Source organism: Zophobas morio, unplaced genomic scaffold, assembly GCF_036711695.1.
Source record: "Zophobas morio isolate AGI-343-1 ecotype UQ-CSIRO unplaced genomic scaffold, CSIRO_AGI_Zmor_V1 ptg000002l, whole genome shotgun sequence".
Taxonomy (NCBI): Eukaryota; Metazoa; Arthropoda; class Insecta; order Coleoptera; family Tenebrionidae; genus Zophobas; species Zophobas morio.
Genome location: NW_026972107.1, coordinates 14,741,685 through 14,768,568, shown reverse-complemented (window position 1 = coordinate 14,768,568; position 26,884 = coordinate 14,741,685). Strand labels below are relative to the sequence as shown.

Here is a 26,884-nt window from a genome sequence, read left to right as displayed (position 1 = left end):
TTTAATTATGATAAAATAATAATAATAATAATAATTTTCAAATTGAAAACATTTTGTGTCATTGTGGCTTAATTAATAATTTTAGTCTTCTGTTTTAAGGAGACAACTCATTCAAATTAAACAAATTTCGATGTGATATTCCTTCGATGTATAAACATAAACAATTCAAGTTAAGCATGTACACTGATAATAATACAATTGTTGGTTATTTGCTTTGAATACATTTCATATGGTCTGTATATTTGCGGAAGGCATCTCCTTTTTTACACCACTGGTTTTTACTATATAAAGGTTATCAGAAAACACAAATTTTCTATAATTTTTCAAAGAAGTGGAATTTGTTGGATTGTACTTCATATTGTAAGAATTATCCAAGTATAAGATTTTAGTGAAATTAACAAATAATCTATATCTCAGTTCACGCATCTTCTGCGGCCGTTTATAAGCAACAATTAACATCTGTGACGTAAGCAACAAAAACGAGGTCGTTCATCATAGTTTGTTGATTTTCTTATTAAGTACACTTGTTTTTCTATAGATTGGTCTAAAATTCTTCAAAATGTAAAAACGATAGTAGTAATTAAGATTGATTCTGGCTCACTTTGACCTCGTTTGACCTGAGCTAGAATTGGTCTAATTTTTTGTCGACTCTTGGGGTTTGGCCTAGAACCCTCATAACTTTTTGCCTAAATTGGTCTAAAACCGGCTTCATTTTTTCCCGATGACTGTGGGTCGAGTGTAGTCGCAGAAAATTTCTGAATCTACCATCTTGAATAGAGATATTAGATAATTTTGTTAATTACGTACACATTATCATTTAGATTGGCGTTTGGAATTTTTTCTGATTAATTCTAGTTCACAAATAATTACAAATTAAACCAACGCGAAATATTTTCATCTTTAAATGGTCAGGTCATGTGGTGTGACGTTAAACTAAGTTTACTATTCTTACAAAGCTAGTAAATCTAAAGATCCATTTGGGAAATGGCTAATTTCATGTTTTCTTAACGTTTCAAAGTGTGAAAAAATAGGCCTCCCGTTTCCAGCTATCTGTCGTCTGTTGTCGTAAAATTTTAGGTGCATTAGGTTTTCTAGAAATATCATGTAGACAAGAAAGGCTAACCAAAATTTGTCTGATTACTAGACAGCGGATTTCTGTCGGGCTACGTCACGATTATAGGTGGGGACGCGCTGGATCGCCGGGACTCAATAGCGGGTGATAGATAATCACTGAATTTAATCGGTACTAATTCCATAAATATAATTAACGATTTATTAATCAAACGGCTAAGTAAATGAGAACGGGAATTAACAGCAGAGTGCAACGAAACAGCGTTATTCTAATTAGTTATATAGCTTACGTTCCAGGTATATCGTTAAGACATAATCATGCAATGTACTTATTGTTCTTTTGTGAGTACGTACCTGTCACGTCAACATCACAACTGTGTTTACTGGGAATCTCCAATAAACGAAGTGCAGTCCGTAACCGCAATGAATTCGCATCCCGTACGAGCCGTACCGAGTTTGGCCTTGCCTAGCCCGACAGAAATCCGTTCTCTACTGATTACCCCACCAATCATTTGATGACGTCATTTCAAAGTTTTGTTAGGTAAATTAGACATAAATTTGATGAAATAGTATGCTTTTATCCATATAGTTTATTAATCTGTTCTAATTTTTTTCTTTAGACATTTAGATTTTTGGTGAATTAAAAAAAAATCAACATTTTGCAGTTAAATGAACTATCAAACCAACTTCTTTGAAATTCTGTAAATGCTTTGAGGTTATCGTACACATGCTAAGTAGCTGATCAAAAATTTATCTGCTTACTTACACCTAAAATTTTGATGACCTTTCTGTCAAATGATATTCCAACGGCTACTATGAGTGATTTTTCAATTGAACACCTGTTATAAAACATATCATGCTTTTTTCGCCCGTCGCTACACTATCAAGATTAGCAAATACACTGATCGGCAAAAAAAGCCGGCCACCCTGAAAAATTTCGCAAAACCAAACTTTAAAAATTATTAATTTAACTAGTGATCGTTATTTTATTAAAGAACCATTCACTATTGACACATGCTATATAAATTAACCAAAAAAAAAGAAGACAAATGAACGAATTGACTGAAGACAGTTGCCGTTTATTTCGTTAAAATCAAATAGCTAATTATATTTTACTTAAAAAAGTGGTGATAGTGCTATGTAATTGTGGATGGGTAACTTTATAAGTACTTTAATAACAATCATTCTAGTAGTTTCGGAGATTATTTGTTTTATAAAAATCGAGCAACAAACGGCACACGATAGACGGCAAACAGTAGATGGCAAACAGATGAAAACGGCAGATCTATTGTTTCGTACTTTAAGGCTGATGAAACGTTGAAAAAACATAAAATTAACCATTCTTCTTATGGAATTACAATTATAATTACCTACCTAGAGCCAGGCAGTAAAATATCACCTTGGCAGCAGTGATAAATTTCTGTGAAATTGTAGACAAATCTCTGTGTTGAAACTACGACATGCAGGCAAAGGCGTGTGATTGCTTGTCCATTTTTTTTTTTTTGAGTTTGCTAAAAAGCTTACGAGCTTGTGTGTGGCCCTTGTCTGCATTAACGGCGACTAACGTGGAAGGGAGGTTAGAGTAACGGCGTGACGTCACCAGTGACACTGAGCTTGCGTTTATGGCGAACAATTTTATTGGTTCCGTTAACCTCAAAAATTCGTTGAGGAACTAGCGCCATCTCTCCACAAACAAAATATATTCTCGTCATATTTTTTCTGAATTCTCAAAATCGACAAAATTGGTATCGATCAACCATAACAACGGCTTTTTTGGTAAAAAGCAGAACTTTTACTGTGTTTCATTAAAGAAAATTACAATAGATAGCCAACGAATTTTTGAAAAGCCTGCCGAATAGTGAAATTGGACGATATACAAAATTTTGACACATTTTGATGAGGGCGCTAGTTATCCTTCATTGACATTTGACCAATTTGACCGTAGAGAAGAAAATGTTGGTTTATGATGTTCTGTGTTGATTTGTTGGTGAAGTTTTTCGTTGATTATTATTGATTGATGAAAATGGTTTCGATTAGTCGGTTACACACCTTACACCTTTCTCTTACACACTTATGGATCGCGTTACACATCATCACGACAAAAAATTGTATTGAAATAAAAATGAAAATTTACTCAGAAAGTTTAGTAGTGGGCTAACCTGCGTATTTTGGTTCAATTTTTCTAAAATGATCGATAGGCAAACCCCAAATAAATTAGGTGGAAATTAGCAGTTGTTAATTTGTTTCGTCACAATTGAGAACGGGTGGGTGGGCGGGGTTTTATATTTCGTACGTTTTTTTTAATACACGAAATCTTTTCCCAACAAGAAACTAAAAACATACATTCAACTACAAATATATGTAAATAAAAAAAGTCCGGATCTCAATTATGATGAATTTTTTATTCGTTGTCACACCGAGGGGCAATTGCAAAATACCTATTTCCCAACAAAATTTTGAAGAAGTTTTAAGTTTCTTGTTGTGAAAATAAGACTACGTATAGTAAAAGGAAAGTACAAAATATAAGCCCCACCCACCCACCCACCCTACCTCGGTTGTAGTGATTTTTTTATTCGTTGTCACACCGAGGGGCGGAACGTAATTGCAAAATACCTATTTCCTTACAAAAATTTTGAACAAGTTTTAAGTTTCTTGTTGTGGAAAGAAGACTACGTATAGTAAAAGGAAAGGACAAAATATAAGCCCCACCCACCCACCCTATTGCGATTGTAGTAATTTTTTTATTCGTTGTCACACCGAGGGGCGGAGCGTGATTGCAAAATACCTATTTCCCTACAAAAATTTTGAACAAGTTTTAAGTTTCTTGTTATGGAAAGAAGACTACGTATAGTAAAAGGAAAGGACAAAATATAAGCCCCACCCATCCACCCTACCTCGGTTGTAGTGATTTTTTTATTCGTTGTCACACCGAGGGGCGGAGCGTAATTGCAAAATACCTATTTTCCTACAAAAATTTTGAACATGTTTTAAGTTTCTTATTGTGAAAAGAAGACTACGTATAGTAAGAGGAAAGGACAAAATATAAGCCCCACCCACCCTGTCTCAGTTGTAATAATTTTTTTATTCGTTGGCAGATCCAGCGGCGGAGTTTAATTACAAAATGCATATTTCTTTGCAAAATTTTACTCTTTCAAGAACAGATTTCACATGGTAATTTCTTGTAGTGAAATGAAGTTTTAGGAGCTAAGATCCGCCCCCGGCTCACGATGAATAAAAAAATCATCACAATTGAGAGGGGGTGGGTGGGCGGGGCTTATATTTTGTACTTTTTTTTAATACACGAAATCCTCTTCCGAACAAGAGACTAAAAACATATTTAACTGCCGTGTTGTTCAGCTAAAACTATAAGTAACTAAAAACAAAGTCCCGATCTCAATTATGATGAATTTTTATTCGTTGTCAGACCGAGGGGCGGAGCGTAATTGCAAAATACATATTTCCGTACAAAAGTTTTGAACATGGTTTAAGTATCTTCTTGTCAAAAGAAGACTACGTATATTAAGAAGAAATGGCTAAATAGTATGTATGTACGTACCTAAGTCGTCGTTCAGTGTAGTTTTTCAATGCATACACTATGAAATAAATAAATAAATTTAATCAAATGTTGTAACGGTATTTCTCCTAGTTGTTTCGTTGTATCTACTTAATATAGAACAATTCGGGGCCTTCAGCGCAAATTATCAACGCCACCACCATTTGACTGGACCATCCCTTCTACGGTTTTCGCGAATTTGCTGTGTCATGGGCCAACAGCGTTCCACCTGAGAATCCTCTCAGTGCTCAGGTTTATTCCAACCCGTCATTTTCTTTTATCAGCATCGTCACTATCAACACTTCATTTCTCTCAACCTGACTGCGGCCTTGCTTGACCACCACATCAGCGCTGGGTATTACGTCCGCAGACTATTTTACCACTGAACGCCTTATTATACACTCCTGATAGCTGAGAAATATATCTTAAGTGGAGGTTAATAATTATAATTAAAACTAATCGAATTTCTCACCTTTAAAACCTGTACTAAACACTGTGTTTAAATTCACTAGTTCGAGAGTTCCAAAAAAAGATTTTTTTACGCTAAATGGTTTTAGAAAAAATCCCATCTAAGTTTGTCGTGTAAAACAATTTTTATGACATTATTGTAACTTTTAACCTGAGTCAGATGAAAGCCTAAAGTATAAGCTTTAACATAACCCTTGATATTTAAAGTACCTACATTTTCGACTTTGTAACAAATTTTGTAACGTGCAACATTTGAACATCGAATAAATTTGGAATATTTTCATTAAATACTTCCTCACTATTAAAAAAAAAACATTTTTGACTAACACTAAATTTATTTTAATGTTTTGAACATTTTAAAGCAATTTTGTTTCAATCATTATGAGATCCAGAACCGTGGAAACATTTTTTCAACATAACTCATCAGCGAAAAATTTATGTGCAAAACCAAAAATTACGGATTATTAATTATTATTGATGAAAGTATACAAGTGACCGTTTTTGCAACTTGACACATTAACCTTTGACTATTGACGTCAAGTACAGATTTTAACTTTGGTTGGCTACTAATTCGGCAAATAAGAGATAACGTATTGACTTTCGTGCTGTGTTATTTTTCATTGACTGACCTTTACCTTCCAAACTCGAATTTCCTAGATAACGAGCAATGTTACTACCCACCCATTTACTCATAATAATTCTAATTATATTCCAAAACTTCTGAAGGAATTTTCAGGGGTGCCATATAACTCATCTAGCATTATTAGGTCGTAGATTCGCTTTAACTGCTTAAATATAGAGGATGTTTACTGCAGGACACAACTTGTGTTTGCATTACCTGTTAGGTATGTAGTCGATTCCATTAAACTGATCAAGCAGAGCTTGAGAGATCGTGGGTATGTTTATTTTTCATTTCTGTAGAACTAATATTGTTAGATAGGGTAAGTGTTGATACAGTGGAGAGACGAATGATGTTAGTGAAGCCCTCAAACTCTAGTATTGTGTCAGTTTCGTTTGTCGGATTGTAACAAATGCCTGAACATGGCGAGAAAAGGCCTTAGTTGCTTTTCACTGTAATTACTCCGTAAATGGTTAAATTAATTAATGAAACTCAGAGTTTGCGTATGAGTCGCTGTATCGTAATCGGCTAATGCGTTTCTAGACCTTACAGATCTAAATTATGAAACACTAAGCTAATTGAGTAATTACCGAGAAAAATTGTCAACTTTCATAGCAGGCAACTTTCAGAAACGCTCGCCTCTTTAATAAATTCAGCTAGTATTCAACGTTAATAGCAAACATTTTGCATAACGAGCGAACCGTAAAGACGCAGCAAAATGCAAGAAATTTGCTCGAATATTAAAATTTCACGAGCCATTAGTGGCCATATGTGTATCCGAGGGGTCATAAAATACATTTAAACCATAACAGTAAACACGATCTATAAATAAGTGTGCTTATTCATTCCTTCAACTTTATGGTCAGCGCCAAAGTTTTAAAAGCTTTACTCAAGTTCATAACCGCGTTTAACTTTTAAGTATGATTGGTGGAAAACGGAATCGGCACAACTTCAGGCAACTTTCACCCTAAATGCCTGTATTAATTTGAAATTTAAATAATAATGCTTGTTGAAGAACGTTCAGACAAGCAATAAAAAATCAACAACCGCCCTCCACAAAGTTTAATTTTATGATTATAATTAATCTGACTACCAATTAGAAGATTTATCACCCTCTAAATTATTAAAATGATATCACGCTATTTAAGAGTTTGCTGCTTCCTTAGGCCCGAGTGCCTCAGCTGTAACCATTTCGAGCTGAACGCCGAGAGGGTTAAGCACTATTAAAAACCACATACAATTTATAGCCATCTTGTTAAATAATATACAGGATTATTTCATTAATTTTTTCGATCATTTTTCAGTTTTTTGTTATAATTTAGGAATAATTTTAGGCAAGTTGAGAAAATTTTGAAACAATAAAAAAAGAAATCATGAGAAGTACGGGGAGTCCTTAGGCCGAACAACACACTTATTACAATAATTCATTTATTTTATCTGCTGATAGCTTATCAAATATACCATGTTTTCGGTAGTTATAACTCCAAATCAACATGAAATTCTCGAAGTAAATTACATTGTAACAATCGCAAACATTGTCACTGTGAAGTTTTTTCTCCGCGTTTGATTATTTATTAACCGTTGAACAGAAGAGAATTTCAGATACTTAATATTGTTTTGGCTTAGGCACCCACAGGTAGGTAATTTTTGAACGACTGATAATGAGCCCTTTTTTGAAACATAAGTGTAAAGCGACTTTCAAGAACATGCATTTCTGCTATTTGTTTAACAACTATAATTTATCTTTTCTCTCATCTACCAACTTAAGTTTATCCTCAACTTAAATAAAAGTTTACTTAATATTCGTAATTACGTTTCATATAATTCAATACAACTAGTGCATAAAGTTAATTAAATTACTCTTCAAATTTATTTAACGTTTTAATTTCATTATTAAATTAGTTGCTAATGTTCTCGTTTAATTATTTTCAGGCCAAGCAGAAGGGAAGACAACATTGATAAGGTGAGTGCATTTGTCATGGTTTATAATTCGTATGTTTTTAATTTTGCTCTAATTAAACATTCGCGGGTGAAATGAGACGTCATCTTGAATATTAATTTAAATCTTTTATTACAAAGAACTAAACTGACACACAGCGTTTTGCACTTAATTTCAAAAAACAGTTTGCGTCCAAATAAATCAAAAGTTATTTTTAAATTCTTGCCAATATTGATTTCATTTCCCGAGGGAGTATTGCAATAGGTCCAGCCGCCAAAAGGTTATTTTTTTGTTTTCTCGACGTTTCATGACCCCTAGAGTATGAAAAAAGAGCAAAAAAGTTTCGATTCATCTTGATTGTGGATGGATATTGATATTTATCAAAGACATTTGTTGACTAGTCGATGGAGATTTTTTGAGAGCAATTTGTCAAAATTCTAATATATGGTATGGTCGAACACCTACCTAAACATCCCAACTCTATTATGAAATAAGGTTTGCTGTAACAATTTGCAGCAGGAAATGGCAGCGTCTAGGGCTCCATTCAGTCTGCTTACTTATCTAGACCGAAACTAAAGTTCTGCTAAGAGCCCCTACGAAATTTACCTCAAAATAGTTATGAAAGGCGAGCGGTCACTATTCAGAATAGTTGTTCTCAACTTGTTCCATCTGTAAATAATTTCTTAGTTTCGCCGTTATCAAATTAAAGGGGTTAAGTTTGTTATTTGCAAAGACAACCTCCGGGGGCGACAAAACTTTTCACTACCTGTGGCGCCGCTTTGTTTGACAACGCAAACGCACTCTTTGTGTATTGTATCCTGGCCAAATTCGTTTTAGATCGACTATTGATTTTGAATTTTAAAACCATCTCATCTTGAATAAAACTGTGCCTTTTTTACGTATCAAGAATTTCAATGTATAGATGTAGACGTAATTGGAGCACGCGGAGTTCGCGCCCCTTACCTCGACTTTGACATTTTATTAAATTTCTACATTGCCGTGACCCATTTCCTATTGCCTATGGTTAGATGTGATGTTTAACAGGAAATTAAAGAGATGAATAAAACATCTAAGATGCGCTATTCGAACAGCACGCCGTAGTAAAGCGGCTTTGTTCAGCTTTACCTTAATAATTTCATTTAAGCACAGAAAATCGAGTATTGAATGGCAAAACTTGGTTTACACTTTACGGAGGTTGCCAAAATTGGAAAAAAAGATCGGCGAGGAGAAGTTTATTTCTTTAAATGATTACTCAGAGTAAATTGCCTTTAAGGAAAATAAATTGTAATGGAAGCACTCTGATCTTCGTTTCAACAACCACTTAAGCAAAAAAATTTAGCTACTAAATATATTTAAATACATTTTACTTTAACAGATATCGACATGCCAACTGTAAAACTAATCTGGTGCTGGATTTATTTGAAAAGAGTGTTATTTTGCTTAGGTGCGAAATATTTCGTCGCACGTTGCTATAGGTAAAGCACGACAAAGCATTTTTCCAATTGCTCATGGACAAAAGTCCACTTTGCTTTGTCATGTGCTCGCAAAAGCCTTTATGTTTTAGACAAATATATTGTTCAAAGTAGTGAGGCATCCAAGATTTCATTTAGAATTGCTTTTTCTATTTGAAGTAATAAAGAAAACAAAGGTGAACACAAAATTAGTATTGAGGAGAAAAAAGGTGGATGCGCCGGGAAAATGTTTAAGATTTTTTTAAACCAGAGTATTTACACTGAATACGCCTCTATAAACAAAATTTAAATTTAGAAAACATAAAAATATGTGTATATTTATAAACATAAATTATAAAATTAATCTTATTTAAATAATCTTTGCGAACTTTTTTCTTTTTACGTATTAACATTAGAGATTTAAAATTTAATTAAACAAAAATAAGGGGAATAAGAGAAAAAATAATGTAATCTGTATGTATGTCGTAATTTAGAGTAGATGTTTATATCATAAAACAGACTTCTTTACTGTTTAAAATAGCCATTATTTAAAATTTAGTTCAGTATATTGCAATTTCTTTCGAAAATAAACCGCTATTTACAATCAGAGTTGATATTGGGTGTTCAACTGAAAAAAATTATCAAGTTGGCCTTGATTTTTTGTAAACATTGTATAGCGTGTCTACAATAAACCTAACCTTTAATCAATGACAGCTGAACATGGAATGATATAATCTAACCTCATTCTTCTTAAAATAAAATTAACAGGTCACCAATTCTATTAAATGTTAGTGACACATGATCGCATGGATTAATAAAACACATGCGTTTTTCGCTACGTTTGCTTCTGTTAAGAATGGGTCGAAAATTATTAAAAAATTTAATTTTGCGATTTTTTTTTGAGAATCCCTATCAGTTAATATAGAGATATATATGTAATGTTAAAGTAAATGTAATGTTTCGCATGAGTTTTTTTGTTATAAAATTTGTGATGGCATTTACCTAAGGACACGTATATTAATTTAAATAGGTGCAACTATACTGTGTTCCCAAATTTTCGAGAAAATGGAGTGAGCTTTTTCTGATTTAATCAGTAAAATAAACTGACTATGTCATTATTTTTGTAACCACCCCTTATATCTATCAATATCTATAATCAATATCTTTAAAACGTCTGCAGGATTTCAAAGCATTAGTTTTGTAGTATATGATTTAAGCGATGAAATAAATTGACTCATTCATATTTTTTTTGAGTTACCTGTATAAGCAATTCTAAAATATATACCAGTTGTTTCTTTTATTTAATACAACCCCCGTAATTTTTTTATTTAAAAAAAATAAACATATAGTTCTTTGACCAAATTTGTATTATTTTAAAAGATCACCTATGTGAATAAATGACATGAGTGTCAATTTTTCAAGCTACTAGATTGTCATCAATTAATATGAATTTTTGGTGTATTTTATTTAATAACTTTTTAAGTATTGATTTTAGAAATATTGGTTGCCTTTGATTTTTAGAAAAAATTAGTCTTTCCATTTATGAAAAAATATACCTAGTGTTCCATAAAAAAAAAGTTGATGTCATTTCCGGTTCTACCGGAAGTGATAATATAAATGTGAGGTTGCCATCACATAGAACTTTTAAAATGATATATTTGCTCAAAGAACTACAGGTTTATCTTTAAGAATAAAAAAGTTACAGGGGTTGTATCAAATAAAAGAAACACCCTGTATAAACAGATACACTTTGATTAAAAATTTACCATGCTTACGATGGCTTTAAAACGTCTGCAGGATTTCAAAGCATTTGGTTTTGCAGATTCAAAATTAAAGTGCAGAATGTTGTTGTACAGTATGATTTTTTTTCCAAAAATCTAGATAGTATCTTGGATAAAATTCAAAACGGATTCATAAACTACACGTGTAAGAGTATGTTGTTTGATACAATTCAAAACCCATTTACTATGTACAGTTTTGACAATGGTGACGTCATCACATTATTGGTGCGAGTGGTCAGAAAAAGCGTTTTGTCATCTACATGACAGTCAAAATACAAGTTTAAAATTTTACAACAATTGATCCGCTAGTTTCTGTCTAGCAAAAGTCTACACAAAGGGCAGACAGACAGACAGACAGACAGACAGACAGGCAGACGAACAGACAGACAGACAGACAGACAGACAGACAGACAGATAGACAGAGCAACAGATAAACGGAAACGGAAGATCTCTATTTTTGTGCTCTAGTGGTCATGATCCATCGAGAAAATATGAAAGTAATCAGTCGCCCGACGGACTCGATTACAATACTTCCTTAGCTTACCCTCAGGAGATAAAAAACTACACCAACTTTTTCATCGGACACCCGTTATATGAATATAATACTAGTAGAAATCGGATAAGATAAAATTGTGTTGGTTACTTTTGGTTTTTGTGTTTTTAGAATCAAGTAAAGTTACGAAGTAGTATCTATCAATTTTATTCTTTCTCGAAGTCTCATGACCCCTAGAGTATCTCGTTTCCGTTTGCCTGTCTGGCCTCTGTGTCGATTTTTACTAAAGACGTAATTTCCGAAACTACTGAATCGATTGTTGTCAAATGTTGTACGTACATATTAGGGTGGCGCAAAAAAACGACAATTTTTTTGTGTTGAGTCTCGTATGAAAGTATGTTAGTTTATCATGTTTTAAGACCCTCCTCCAAAAGACAACTCAAAAATATTTTTTTAAGAGGTCGCTCCCAATTTTTAAAAAGTTCTCAAATCGTCAAAAATTGATTTTTTTTTCTCGTTACGGTAATATTTTATAGACGAAAAAAATTAGTTTCCCAAGTTTTCAGCTCAAAATATTAATTGGTAAAGGTCGCTCATATTTTGTTTTAATTTACAAGAGATGTTTTCGAGCTTTTTATTGATCAAATTAAGAACATTCCGTTTGACTGTGGCTTAATTAATAATTTTAGGCGACAAACTCATTCAAACAGTTGAAGTTAAAGCTTTATTATTGTTGAGAGGTCATTTTTTATTGTTGGTTATCTGCTTTAAATATATTTTACATTGTCCGTACTTGTGCACCTTGTGACAAATTTTTTACTTCCAAGGCACATTTTTTTTGCTTCTGTCCGTCCGTTCTAGACTAAGTTCACGTATTAAGCCACATTTTATTGTTCTATATTTAGTATACCCTAAAAGTTTGATTACGGAAGTGTATGGACATTATTTTGTGTTCAGAATAAACTTTAAATTTGTAAATTTATACAAATTCTTCGGAAACAGCTTCGTAACAGATACGCAATTAAAATTGTTTCCGGAGCAAAAAAAACTTTTATACAAGATATTTATTTTTTTACATGTCGGCAACCCTTCAGTCATTTGCATACTGTAATTTTAGATGAGAAATTTTATCCGTTTTGCAGCGTTGCTCGAGCCTGACGCAAATAGATAATGACAAAAAATCAATAATATGTTACCAAATTAGAAAGTAAATTAATTGAGTTTAGTTTTGGAGGGTAAGTGGGATGTTTGAAACTTTGTTTCTCAGTCAGAGGTTAAAATTAACAAATTTCAACATGACTTCGTAAATTTTTAATGAGCGTGTTGTAATAAAAGTGAATTTGATATAATTTGCGTTTTGAAAAATTATGACAAAAAGTGAGAAACTAAAATATTTTGGTATATGACAGTTTGCTCTGTTTTAAATTCATTTGATCCTGGGTTTACCTTTTGAAATGCGGATGTATGAAATTAATGAACTAACAATCATTTGCGAATTGATCCATCCAAGATTTAATCCAGAATGATCGGAGAGCTATTTAGTAGAATTAACGTTGTATTATACAGCACAATGAGCACTGCTGAACTATTGAATTATTATCAACTATGAAATTCGTCATTGCAGTTGAATGCTTAAATAACATTTAAGTCCGGATTTTTGTCAAAGGCAAAGTTTAGTTGAGTTTCAGTCTCTACTGTGACCAGAAAAGGGCCAAAAAGGCAGAGCTGGCGTCATCGCAGCACCCGAAAATGAATACAGTTTGATGGGAATAATAAAGCGATTGTGTTCTTGTCCAAAGTATATTGTGATATCTGAGCTCATAAGTTTATAATTAGAAACTCTATTCATATTCCGCCGCATTATTTCAGTCATCAACGGTGGTGAATCATTTAAAGAGACTTCGAGTTGAAGAAGGAGAGTAAGTTAACGACTTCTGTTTGCCTTATTCAAATTAAGTTTATAGAGCTTTTGAACGTTATGAAGAAGTTGTCGGAACAAAGGCTGTCCATACAGGCAAATAAGCTTTTATTGCGATTATTTTATTACAACATTTCCTTAGGTTTAAATGTAAATTTATTCATCACGTTATCAGATAGTCTTTTGTACAAATCACATTTCGTTTGATATTTCTGAAACAATCTTGAGCTAATAATAATTGAGTTTGTGTATTCCCTAACGTAAGCTAAATATTTATCGCAATTTTCGCGATCAGGAAATTTGAACAATGTTTGTGTTTGATTAAAATTCCTAGTGTGTGAAAAAGGTATACACAAATCCTGGTAGGTAGTTTGTTAGATGCTGTCTACTTTTGTGGAATTATGACTTCCATGACTCGCTTTGTGACTGAACAACCAAAAGCAAAGTTAATAATTAATTAAACGTCCATTAGTGGATCAGAGGTGTATTAATTAATATTATGTCAATCCGGCGGGCATAAAGGTGCATCAATGCGTTAGCAGGTATTCAATAATGTGTAACATGGGTTAATGCAGCCCGGGATATTACTCCATGTGGCTACAAAACTAGTTAAAAACTACAACAGCTGTAGAAACAAAAGCGTCCATTTATTGCTGTTTTTAGGCGAAAAGTAATTTTGAACTAGTAACTGAAAATGGAGTCGAGAGTTTGTTTGTGTTCGAGTTATAATCAACAACTCATTAAAAGTTCCATCAACTAACAAGACATGGAGTACAAATACGATATATTTGTGAAAACACTTTGGCAAGGAAATAACGATGGCCACACAATATATAAAGATTGCTGTGAAAAAATGTAGCAAAAAAAATATGAACTATAGTTAATTTGGTCAAAACCAGTGGCAGTTCGTAGTTTATTCTACTAGAGGGTCAACTGTATACAAAAGCGCAAACTATCACTGCATCATTAAAACCCATAAACTTTTTCACAAGAGACTTTTCAATGTTTAATATTGCTAGAGATGTAAGTTTTTTGTCGCATGGTATTCCGTAAAAATGTCTTTATTCTCTTCAAAGTCTAGAAACACCGTTCGCTTTTAACCGAGCAAGTGTCTGATAAGTTATTGTTGAAAAAAAAAAAACTGTAAAATCATTACTCCATAGAAAAGCTGTTTTTAAATTTTAAACTTATTTTTTAACTTATTTTCAGCTTTGAGACGTAGTATGTTTTGAATTCCCGATGACTTTTCGAGTTCGTAATTAAAGAAAATTATGAAAACGAAGTGAAATGTGCAGGTTGCAACTTCGATCTTCGTCCTATAAATTATCTCCGGCACAGTAGTTGTGATTGTGATCTTGAGTGGTACGGGGTCATTGACCATGTTACTTGTTATGAGGCTATATTTGACTCTATTTACTTTAAGCGAATTTTCTTGTAAGTTTATTTTATTCCCACTCAAAGGAAATCGGTACGTTGAATACTCGACGCGAGGTCAATATTTATAATTGATCCAAAGAACCGAGAATGGTTGTCTTGTTGTTGAATTTTTTGTTCATGTCATGGTATAATATTTTTCTGCACTTGTGATATGGATACACAATTTTTTGAAAAAAAAAAAACAAAATTTTACAATTTAACTTTGAAATGAAGTGAAATATTGCAAACGTTTTAAGATTATCGGAAACATTGTAAATAATTAATCAAAATTTGCCCTTTTACGAGTCCCCTAAAAACCGATGGCGTCATTTTACAATTTTACCGAATAAATGTTATTTAATTTTTACAAAATAACATATTCCTGCATGTGTGGTTTATGAATCTATTTTGAGTTATTACTAGAGTCCGGAATTTTATGCACGAAATTTGGCCAAAATATGTGCATATATATGCAGAAAAAATAAGAAAACATGTTTCAATTTTACGAAATTATGCAAAGTATTTGTACAAATGCACACATTTTGTACTTTTTTTATTGAGCATACAATAAATTGGTAGTGTATCCATAAGTCTAATAGGTTTAAATTAAAACAATATTGTGCCTACTTTATTTTACAAAAAAAAACACAACTAAATAACAAATATTTGTACAAAAATAACAGAAATGTTGCTCTGCCTCGGTGGGAGTCGAACCCTATGCCTCCCGCTTGCCGGGCAGGTATCCTGATCACTAGACCACGAGGCCGCTTATGTTTCTTCGCTTACCACTACTTATTATTGTGTCGCCACAGCATTAATGTTATAACTTACAACTATATGTTTTTCAATGTTTTCAATTAAAAAATTACGTCGCCTATGAGAAAAAATTTGTTTATAGGTAGAGAAACTCCTCTCTACAACCACTGATGTAATGGGTGCATACTTAAGAGCGCTAATTAAATATGGTTCTTTGTTAACTCCACTACTAGAATCTCCGTTATGTATTTTAGCTACCTTTAATAACAAAATATAACCTTGATTCTTTTCTAGTACTTCCTTAAACTTTTTATTTATAAGTTGTCCTATTTTTCCTTTTACTTTTTAATGCTTGTTTGGAATTATATTATATTCAATAGAAATAAAATCGTTAGAATGAGAACAGCGCCAGTGGGCGGGGCTAGCATCCGCTAAGATAGAACTCTGTAGGAAAAAGTTAAACTTAGTAGCTGGTAAGATAAGACGGCTTTTGGGAAATGTGATCCCTCTAATAAAATAGAAGGTGGGTGGGCGGGGTTAGTATCTGCTAAAATAAGATCGATTTTGGCAAATGAGATACCTCTAAGAAAAGAGAGGGTGGATGGGCAGGGCTAGTACCTGCTAAGATAAAACTGATTTTGGCAAATGAGATACCTCTAAGAAAAGAGAGGGCGGGTGGGCGGGGCTAGTACCTGGCAAAATAACATCGATTTTGGCAAATGATATGTCCTCTAAGAAAAGAGAGGGTGGGTGGGCGGGGTTAGTACCTTTCAAAATAAGACCGATTGGCCAATGTAACTTCCACCATTTTTCCAGAATCACCAATGTGAGAACTTTCAGGATTATTAAAAAAAAATAAATTTCAAACCGGATATTTCTAAAATTTCGTTCCAGTATCATAAACATGCTACATTTTTCCAGTTGGCATGTCAAAATGTATATCTCAGAATTGTTTGGGATTTTTTAAGCAACTTTTTCAAAAACTCAATTTTTCAATACACCCCATTTTGAAATTTTCGATTGTTTTTGACAATTTTCGAAATTTAACCAAAGACATTGTCTTGTAGATTTCGACCTTTAGAAGTTAAAAACGCCGACAATTGCAATAAAAAGTTCGCGTTATGCTTTGAAAATCTAAAAATTGTCAAAATATGTGAAAATATGCAAAAGATACGAAAATATGTGAAAAATCTTGATATAAACAAAATATGCAAAATTTAATATGCATCAATCAATTCCTATTTACCTCATTTGCCTAGATCCGAAAGCATTTAGTTGTATTATTAACAGTCATCAATATGCAAATCTCATAAATTCCGGACTCTAGTCATTACTCTAAAAAAACACACATACCCTATAAGAAAATAAAGGGCGGGTGGGTGGAGCTAGTACTTGTGAAGATAAGACTCAACAATTTATTTCTTACTAACTCGAATTTACATGGCTAACTATTACAGCGATTTTGTATAAAATAATCTCGGCGCAAGTTCTGTTAACTCAATTGGCTGAATAATCCTCGTTACCGACGTTGGCCTTTATTTAAACCTATGCGTTTCCCTTGATGGAACCAGAACGCCGCTTCGAGGGTTTTCTAGGCCTGTCGTAATATCCGCTTCCAGGCTTTCCTTTAGCAAACGCCCCGCCGCCCGGCCGATGAGTCATACTGCATACTAGAAGAAATACATACATACTAGAAGATACATAGGCGTTGTACCGGGGGGAGTATGTGTTTATTTCGTAACAATACTCTTTAAGAAACTAGAGGGCGGGTGGGCGGGACGAGTACTTTCAACTTAAAACAATTTTACTTTTTTGAACTTCACCCCACGAAAACCCAACACGAACTAATTGATACAGAAAGAGAATTCGAAAGAAAGTTGTAAGACGGCAACTGTTTTACCTAAAATTCAACTGTTACCTTGATCCCCCAGTTCGAATGGAATACTGTTGGTTGTATCAACTATCAATTCATCAATTTCTACAGGGTCTTTTATAAGCAAACAATAGCTTGACAACTTCCGTCTCAGTTTTATCTTAGCAAGCACGAGCCCCACTCACCAGCCCTCTATTTTCTTAAAGGATATATCAGTTTCCAAAATTAGTCTTATCTTAACAACTATTAACCCCATCCACCCTCCTTTTATTCTTTTAAAGGGAATTTCATTTGCCAAAATCAGTCGTATTTTAGGAAGTACTAGCCCTGTCCACCCGCCCTCTGTTTTCTTAGTGGATATATCATTTGACAAAGTCAGTCTTATCTTAGCAAGTACAAGGCCCGCCCACCCGCCCTCTATTTTCTTAAAGGGTATATTATTTTCCACAATCAGTTTTATCTTAACAAGTACTATGGTACATACATACTGACAAATGTAATTTAAAAATATATATATTTAGTTTTTATTTTTTGGTATTTTGGGGGTAATAGAGCAATTGACCCCTTAGGACGAGACGCCATTGGTCAATATTACGGGAACAGAGAATAGCAAATGTACACGCTATTCAGTTGAAGTTAGATATCACTACGACAACAATTTTAGAATCTACTATTTTGTACAATTCAGGAAAAAAATTCTTACGTGTAGGATATTTTTAATAAGTAAATGGTTTGATTTTATTACAGTGGGGAATATTATTGTGATAACCTTGTGACTGTCAATAGTGCGTTATTGATTTATGCAAGTGAAGCGTTAAACTGTTTACTATCAATTATCGTTTGTCGTTATTAATGTAAAATACTTTACCTATGGTGTACTAAATGGTCAATAAACGCTCATTTTTTATTAATTTTATTTATCAAAAAATGTGTAAACATTCAAAGTCCAGCGACTGAACTGATGTAAATTATCACATTAAATTTCAGTTGTATGGTTTCATATAAATGACGCTTTTTACAAAGTCTGGCCCAGGAAACGGAAGTTTTTTTTAAGTTAAATTTAAAAAAAGTTCAGACGTTTCGCTCACTTTCGTAAGTGGGATCTTCAGAACCAGAAGAACAAAAGTTCAGGAAAGAAGAACGTAAGTCGGTGTCGCTTTCTTCCTTATTCTTGTCCTTTATTCCCTGAAGATATCTCTGATGAAATTGGGCGAAACGTCTTTCTGTTATTGACTCCATGCCATAAAATAAATCGGTTCCTGAATTAGTTTCTTGGAAACTCCCTGTATAAGCAGTAAGTATTTTACTGAAATGAAAGAATACCACATTTGTGGGGGTATTTCTTTAATAATTTTTTGAGCTGACGTCATCAAACTTTTTAGAAGATGAATATGTATGAAAAATTTTTGAAAAATCTATGTTTAAAATAAAGAGTAAAATTTGTGGTCAAAATTTAGTCGTTTTGAGACAACCCTTGCATGTAAAGCTAAAAATACGGTGGCTATGAAATAATCTGTAAGAGAAAATAATATTTTATGATTTTAACATGACGTCACCAGTTTTATGAAGGAGATGAATACACCAATTTTGCTTAACACTGCACGACACACTTTAAAGTACAACTTTAGCTTCGAACTTCTAATAAAACTGTCAGCAAGTGACAATCCTTAGAAAACAAGTGATAGACATTCGGAAATGAAAATCAATATTTTCGTACTATCGAAGCTGCGGAACGTTAGAGAAATATAAAATAATAAAAACATACGGGCAGAATGGTGAGTATAGACCGAATTCTGAAAAAGTGTGATGAAGCCTGGTTGGTTACAAAAAGAGAGGAATGGGTTAAAAATACAATAAACTTAATTTGTCTGCTGCTTTTTGTCCTTTTTTACTTTTTACCAGCCCAGGATCCGCTTTCTAATTATTAAACCTAGTTTTTCAGAAGAATTGTTTTTTCAGATTTTTTATCATTATTACGAAGGTTGATTGAAATTCTCCACCTCAACGAACTACAGCTAAAAATTGGAATCGGTGTTCAGCTTCAAATTTTGCCTATTTCATTGATTCAAGATGTCGTAATAGCATAATAAATAAGTCAAATATATGAATTTATATTAAATTAATTTCTAATTATGAAGCTGATAAAACAACAAGTGACACAAATTGAAAAACAGGTCATTAAATTATTAAATCGCGGGGAAAACATTTAAACTGACAAACATGTGTAATTTTGATATATTGTTTCAAATTTGACCAAATTAGTAGCATTTATTTTTACGGTCAGCCGACGTTGACACGAGGAAATGAATATTGCTCATAAACTTTAGCGCAATTACGTCTGTAACGTTTCAAACTGCAATTTCTACATTTTAGCGATCACTCAAGGACTAAGCGTACTTCAGGTCTCGATTTCAACTTCCTAGAGAACTTTTTAACTACCCAATCTTACGATTTAGTTAGTTATTTGCTTGTTTCAATAACGGCAAGTGGCAGTAATGCAAAAAAGATTAAAGTTGAGCGTGAAACTCAGTTTTAGAATGTCGGGCTTTTGACATGATTTAATAAAAAGTTATTTTTAGTATTCACTTCCGCATGAAAATGTGGATTCATAATTGGTACAATTTTATTTCTGGGATTCTATGTGGTATACAATTTTGTTAATATAGTCATACACATGAAAGAGAATATTATTACGCCGTAAATAAAATTTTTAATTTAATTAAAATTTAGTTTTATACACGAGCACAAAAAACTGAAAAAGGGTTGAAATTTCGACGTAATAGATGTATGTAGTTTTTGTGAGTACATTTTTGTAATAATATTTAGTCTGGATTTTGTGCAACGGAAACTTGGGACTAGAAATTGCGCGTATGCTATATGTCGGGGGATTTTCTTGGAAAATAAAATGATCAACATAAGTAAACACAATGCATTAAATGGGATTATAAGAACCATCCGAACAAACTCGACCTATTCAAACGATGAAAAGCAACAGTTAGTTATTAGACTGTGAGAGTCGTGAGTTGCGTGGTCGTCGCGACGCACAGAAAGCGTGGAGTTGCACAGTCTAATTACCTTGCCACACAGTCAACAATACAAATACACATTCTCCTTGTAAACGAGCTTATTCACTAATTTTCTGTGCGCATGTTACAGGTATATTGATTCTGCGCCGTTTTACAGATAAATTCGCGGATCTCACGCACTTCCAAGCTTTCTCTCTTTTCCCAGATGGTTCGCTGATGAGGGGTAAAAATAGCACGATGGGACGGATGCTGGTCGAGCCGATAACTTTTTAATCCTAAAAGCGGCAAATTAATTTCTATTATTAAAAAGTTTTTAATGGAACTTGTTGGCATTCAGAGAATCACTTACGGATGTTTTTTTGGAATTATTTACTTTGAATTTTCTCTTAATATTAAGAGCTTGATCGATGGGACTGGAAAGCCGGATTTCAACCGACGAAAAGTTACAACTTCCACAATTCAATTAAACTCGAATCAATTTTGGAGGGTTCGTGTAAATCATGCAAAGACTTTTTGACGTCATCATGTTTAATATTGCAGGTTTCAGTCTTTCCATATTCCCTCTTCATTAGATACTGTTCTACTTATACATCCGACAAATCTCGAGGGCTCGACGCTCACGATAACTTGAATAGGTTGAGACAATTTTTTTCATTTTGTTACAAGGGTCTGCATGACATTAAACGAACCGTCAAATTTTCAACAAAATTGTTTGTTTGAAGTCGGATTCTACGCACTAGCACTTTTTCAACGTTTACAAAAATTTTTAAATTTTAAATTCTATATATGTTCAGTTATTGCTTGTCACCTACTTTCTACTAAATTATAAGTTGAAAAATCTACAAAATAAACCCAATTTAGAGATATCATAATATCGACGGGGCGCTTTCAGTGTAATCGGAAATGAAAACAACGTTTATTTTTTTACACGAAGCTACCCTTTTTCCAATTTTTTTTTTTGGAACGGTTCAATAGAGTAATACAAAATATGCAGGTTACATTTCAAAACTTTCCAGGAAATTGAAATTAAAAATGTTTTCAGCAATGTCTAAAACAATCGCAACGCTCGGAATTACTACTTTTTTCGTTCAAATAGAGTTAGTTTATAGCTAGTTCTGTTCTGGCTATCAATGAAAAGGAATTTTCAAACAGCATTTATTCGAGTATTGTGGACGAATGAAAAAAACCGTCATATTTATTTTATCCTTTACGGTAGCTTGAACCAATCGTTATAATGCGAGATATTTGAAATTTATTAGTGTGGTTTAATCACCGACATGCTAAATTCTTCCCAAGGATGATTCGATTAGAAATAATGTTGCATAACATTTTTTTAAATAATAAATAAATGTTAGGAAGAGATTTTAGAGATCTACAACAAGATGATCCTCGTTGTGACATTTTTTAAACGACTTCTAAGCAAATATCTGTTGCCAGCAATATTTGTTTTCAATAAGACTGCGAACACAACACTGAAATGGCTGCGAAGTGACTCCGAGTCGGTTTTTATTACTGAATACACAGCACAGATTTTTGAGGCATAAATCAAGCAATAACTAATGAAAAAGTTTTAAACTTGAATAAATAAATATTTCAGAGATAATAGACAAAAAATAGGACAACTTTTTCGAAAATAATTTTATGTTAACAAGAATAGGGCCGTATGTATGGGTTTGTTTCTTCGACGTACCTATGCAAAAAAAGCCTTCGAGTGTAATGTTTAGGGCAAAAAGCACGAAATTATTTTGAGGAAAACCTTTATATAGGATCTGTAAACTTCTAAAAGCCTGTTTACTGTATGTAGTCGTCTACCTTGTAATAACTTCAAAAGCTTGAATTTCAGCTTCACTCGCAGAGATTGACTTAACAAGTTAGTAGCTTTCCCTTGATTATTGTGTTTAAACTGTATATCGTTAAAATATGTTTGCTATTCTTAGGAGCACATTGTTGTAATTATTGCTGTTGATTTCCAGACTTCAAAACTGTGAAACATAACATTTTTTATAAATTAAATACATCACCATTTCAGATTTATTTACTTAAAATCGCGGCCAGGTGTAAACTCAGTTTAAAAATTAATGTCGGTCGAAAGGTGTAATATTTTGATTTCTGTATAATTTAAAACTTTTAATCGAGTGCACAAGGAGCCTGTATTTGTAACAGCCGAGTACTAACGAGACTAATTAGAATGAATTAAAATTTAATTGTGCAACGTCACAAAGAGTCCAACAAAGAGAATTACGGCTAAAAAATTAAACATGTTTTATGTGCAACCCTTTTTCCGGTTAATTTGTGCAGACAGTGTTCATTGAAGTTTTAGTGTAATTTTATGTGAAAAGTTTAGAAAACTGTGTGCACCCTATTTCCTGCAGTAGTCGGAACTCCCGGATCGTGTTAGTTTTATATGCTGCGATTTTTTTCCAAATAAAATTCAGTACACGAATAAGCCTTGGGCTGGCGCCGCTATACTAAGCTTACTTTCATCACAACAATCCGATAAACCCTTCCTCACATCCGTTTTGTCAGTCTGTTAAAAATTGAAGGCAACTTTCAAGTGAAGCAGCTGACCCTTTTAACACATATTAATAAGTTATAAAACCAGTATGCGGATCAACCAGTCCACCGCTAAACTTAGCAAATCCCATAGTGCGGATGACTGATTCAACGCACAACATTTATATATCCCCTAAGCTAAATTATTGTTATGTAAAAAGGGGTTGTGCTGATTTACGCTGAATAAAGAATTTACTCATGAAAAAATTTCGATGTTTGGAGGGTATCCAAATTTTCAGACTTTAAATGAGATAAATTCTTAAGTCAGAAATGTAAAAGACGGTATTGTTAAGAGATAATTGGCTTTACTTTTTCCCTACTGTAAATATGTTTCATTGTTAAAAATTTTCTGTTCTTATGTCACGGTATTGATTGTTGTTAACATACACACATTAAATAGCAGGGGCGACTCGTTTTACTCTACTGGAGGGTCAATTACATATATTTCAATGAAAATCTTCTATATGCTTTCTAGTTATTAAAGCGCTTTCAAAAATCATTAAAACCAAAATTTTTTTTCTGAAGACACTTTTCGTTTCGTTTCTAAAAATAAGGACCATTTGCCTTTTGTGGAACTGTCAGTCATTCCGTTAACGTCATCAATTATAAAATTTGATGCAGTGATTTCGGATTTATTTTTTTTAATAAAAAGCAAGCATGGAATCAAGCAACTCATTTTGAACTAGAATCTAGAATTTTCGTTACAATGTTTTCATTGTGTTGTTGAATTTAATTTCTGTAGACGCTATAAAGCTGAATGCGACAGTTGCAAAGCTCGTTACGTTAGTTAAGTGTACAGAATGATAAACTATGTTTTTTTACTTTGTCTTGTAAATGCTTTAAATCAGTTAAATCTACTTACACCATATTAACTCATGCGTAAATAAAATGCAGGTAAAACAAAAAAGAACGCATTTCCTCGCTACATCCACATATCTAATTATATAATTTATACATGCATTTGCGAAAATAGCGTTTAACGTCTTTAGATATTTCTTTTTTGATTTGTACAGTATTCACTTTCGGTAAAGGCCGAAATTTTTAAATTCTAGTCGTTTCTCCAAGTTTAACTTGAGTTTCAGTTTTGAAATATAGTACTTCTTGAATTACCGATGACATTTTGACTTCGCAATTAAAGAAATTTCTGAAAATAAAATGAATTTCGAACTTCGTCGTAAAATTATCCATCGACATATTATTTGTCGAAGGGTATTCCACTAAAATTTAAAATCAAATTTTAATTAAACATACCGAAAGAATGCCTAAATAAATATACAAAAGGAAATTAAATTATTTATAAAAAATAATTACATTGGAAAAAATTGTTAAAGCAGTGGAAGGGAGGAAGACCTGTTCAAATTTCTACTATTTCGCGCATAAAAGTGTAGCCAATCATTGTGAACCGATGGCAGTCATGCTGTGTTGCCAAACTTTACTGCTGGTTTATTATATTGAGATATGTCATAGTGTGCATATGCACTTACTTGATCAACTTAACCTGTTCGTTTTATTTATTGAAATAAAAGCGAGAAAATAGTACATTATCGCACGATCTCGAAATAGTGTTTTTTCGTTGGGTGCGATAATAACTCCAGATCTGGAAATAATTAAGAAATTAGAGTGCTTGATAGTTGTGCCGGAAAATGCCACTATAATGGTTGATAGAGGCTTCAAACAAGTATCAGGAAATTTGCAGAAAAAAAAGGTGAATTTAGTCAGACAACCCAGCGTAAGTATGAGGTACAATGTATGAGAACTTCTTTGATCTACAGACCAGAGTGCACTCAGGCGAATATCGTCTCTAAGTGATTTATCTATAACCCGACTTTCGTAAATGGTCGGACTTTACAACGAATAAGTGTACAAAGTTCTTGAACATTTTCATGATTTAATATATAATGTTGTCGAATGACAAAATTTACATTTCAAATTGTGTTATCAAATGGTAAAACGTTCACCAACAATGAAATGACGTAATCTCCAAATTTACAATAGTAGATGTAATTTAAATTTTATATCCTCCGTTTACGTTTTATGAATCCGTGTTGAGTTTTTACCTTAGACGTCAGGATATTTGAAAAAAAAAATCGATAACATTTTCCAATTTATAGTTATTGGAAACATGTTAAATCGTTAGTCAAAATTTATCCGTTCATGCTCCCCATGAATTGATCATGTCATCTTACAATTTTGCCGAATAAATGTTATTTAAATGTTAAAAAGTAGCATACTTCTGAACTTGTGGTGTATATTTCTCTATTTTTCAACTTTAGATGTCTCAATCTTTCAATATTTCAATTTAAGGCTTTTTTAATTATTCCATTCTTCAAATTTTCGATTTCTCGATTTTCCTGTTACAATGATACAATTTCTCAGTTTTTGTCCTCTTTAATTTTACGATTTTATTTTTCGATTTGACGTTTCTAAATTTTCAGTTTTCCGATTTCTGATGTAATCTTTTTTTATTTTCCCATTTCTTGACTTCCCAAAGTTTCGATTTTTTGCTTCTTCAATTTTTCGTTTTTTCAGGTTTTTGATTTTTCAATTATTCGATTTTTTACGCTTATTATTTTTCGACTTTGCTTTTTTAGTTTCTCGATGTCTCAATTTTTCAATTTTTTAATTTCTCAATTTTTTGGATATTTGTTTTAGTTTTGGGATTTTCCAATACTTTTTCGACTTTTCGACTTTTGTACTCCTGGATTTTTTGATTTCTAAATTTTTTGCTTTTTGTATTTTCAATTTTTCGTTAAACTTTAGATTTGTCAATTTTTCAGCTGTTTTATCCTTACTTCGATTTTTCAATTTTTAATTTAGTTTTCCGACTACTCGAGTTTTCAGTTCTTTTTTATTTCATTTTTTCAATTTTTCAATTCTTTGATTTCTGATTGTTCAATTTCTCGATTCATCATTTTTCAATTTTTAAGTTTTCTTCTCGGCTTTCGACTCCGCTCCTCTATTTCTCGATCCTCTGATTTTTGGTTGTCTCAGTTTTTTAACTTTTAGATGTTTCGATTTTTGGATTTCTTAGTTTTTCGAATTTTTACTTTTGGGCTTTTCAATTTTTCAATTTCTCAATTTTTCGATGTTTCGATGCTTCAGTTATCCGATTTTTCATTTTTTAAATTCTGGGGTTTCGATTTCTTGATTTGTTGATTTTTCAGTTTTTCTATTTTAAAATTTTGAGATTTTGTAGTTTTGCGATAATTTAATTGTTCAATTTTAGATTATTCGATTTCTAGATTTTTTGATTTTTCAGTTCTTCAGTATTTCTATTTTTCAATTTTTCAAATTTTGACGTGTCTAAATTTTCAGTTTTCCGATTTCTCAATTAATCTATTTTTTATTTTCCCATTTCTCGACTTTTCAAAGTTTCGAATTTTCAGTTCATCAATTCTTCGATTTTTCGACTTTGCTTTTTTGGTTTATCGATTTCTCAATTTTCTAATTTTTTAATTTCCCAATTTTTGGATATTTCTCTCAGTTTTGGGATTTTCCAAAATTTTGATTGTTCGACTTTACGATTTTTTGACTACTGGATTTTTCGATTTTGTATTTTTTGGATTTTCAGTTTTTCGTTTTTCAAACTTTAGATTTTTCAATTCTCGTCTGCTTTATATTTCGATTTTTCAATTTTTCAACTTTTCGATATTTTAGTTTTTCAATTTTTAAAATTCTAGATTTTTCAATTTCCCGAATTTTCAGTTTTTCTAGATTTTAATTTTTCAATTTTCCGAATTTTTAAATTTTCGATATTTTATTTTTTTGAGATCTCGATTTATGGAGATTTGGATGTTTCGATGTTTTGATTGTCTTCTCTCGATTTATCGATTTTTCCATTTTTAACTTTTCAATTTTGGTCTATTTATATTTTGAAACACCGAAAATTTGGAAAATCGAAAAATTAAAAAATAAATTGGACAATCGAAAATTTAAAAATTACGAAAATTGAAAAATTTAAATATAA

General features: G+C 32.4%; 1 protein-coding gene across 1 annotated transcript in view; it reads left to right on the top strand.

The window, feature by feature from the left end:
- The window catches only part of Rsh (radish), a 324,789-nt gene that overhangs the window by 21,364 nt on the left and 276,541 nt on the right, over positions 1 to 26,884 (top strand). The window contains exon 2 of the mRNA XM_064055372.1: positions 7,644 to 7,674. The gene's annotated coding sequence lies outside the window, so the exon portion shown is untranslated. The remainder of the gene's footprint in view (positions 1 to 7,643; positions 7,675 to 26,884) is intronic.